Source organism: Urocitellus parryii, chromosome 10 (assembly GCF_045843805.1).
Source record: "Urocitellus parryii isolate mUroPar1 chromosome 10, mUroPar1.hap1, whole genome shotgun sequence".
Taxonomy (NCBI): Eukaryota; Metazoa; Chordata; class Mammalia; order Rodentia; family Sciuridae; genus Urocitellus; species Urocitellus parryii.
Genome location: NC_135540.1, coordinates 38092145 through 38093137, shown reverse-complemented (window position 1 = coordinate 38093137; position 993 = coordinate 38092145).

Below are 993 nucleotides of genomic sequence, written 5' to 3'. Positions count from 1 at the left end.
AACAGGTCTATTGACTGGATTATAAGAGCTAACAAATTAACCCATTCTGTTCTCTGCAGCACTGAACTGAAATGAGCTTTCCCACAGAGTTCTTGTGTAAGACCATGACTAGGTAGTACCAGGTTCCTGTCCACACATACAGTTGATAAATGTATTATACAATCTAAGGACCCTGGGGTGTAATGATTTATTGATGAAGATTGAGAATAAAAGAGGTGTTTTTATTGTCCAATTAATATATATATGAAGATTCTTTATCATCTTCGGGTGTCACCCTTCCTTATTTACATAATCACCCTTGTTGTTGCATTGCCTGCCATGCTAGTCTGTAAAAAAACACCTGCTTTCAATGACTCTCAGAGGTTGTTACTATGCTTTGTTGGTGAAAACCAAGCAAAAAGTTAGAGTGTGCAGGAAAATGTGATAACAATTCTTTTTGCTCCTCCTGTTAAACTTACTATTCAAAATTTTGTACTATGAGTTTAGAACAACACATCCAGTTATGTCTTCTTTTGAGCTCTTTAAGACATTATCACTGAATTTCAAGAGTATGATTTCTTCCAATTTTACCTTACCTCTCACTCATGGCCACTAGGTTGGGAAGTTCAGACAGGGACTGCAGATAGAGCAAGAAGAATAGTCACATTTATATAAAGACGTACATTTGGTCTTCTAGCATGGCTTCAATCCAACTTGAGAAAAAATAATTTTACCATATTGAGGAGAAGCAAAAGAGGAAATTAAACAGAAGGGCTTATCGTCAACATGAAGAAATTGGGTGGAGAGCCCTCACAGGAGACAGAGCCACATCTCAAGGCTTGTCTGATGAATAGCTGATGGATGATAAGAGACGGCTTCTCCCAGCCCTGCTCTTGTGGGAGAGCTGTAAATTTTAGGTGGCACCATGAAGGAAACATGGACAGAAAAGACCCCATGCAAGAGCCCAGATTTCTGGGTTGGTGAAAGGTGATAACCAGCCTAGAATCCTAAACT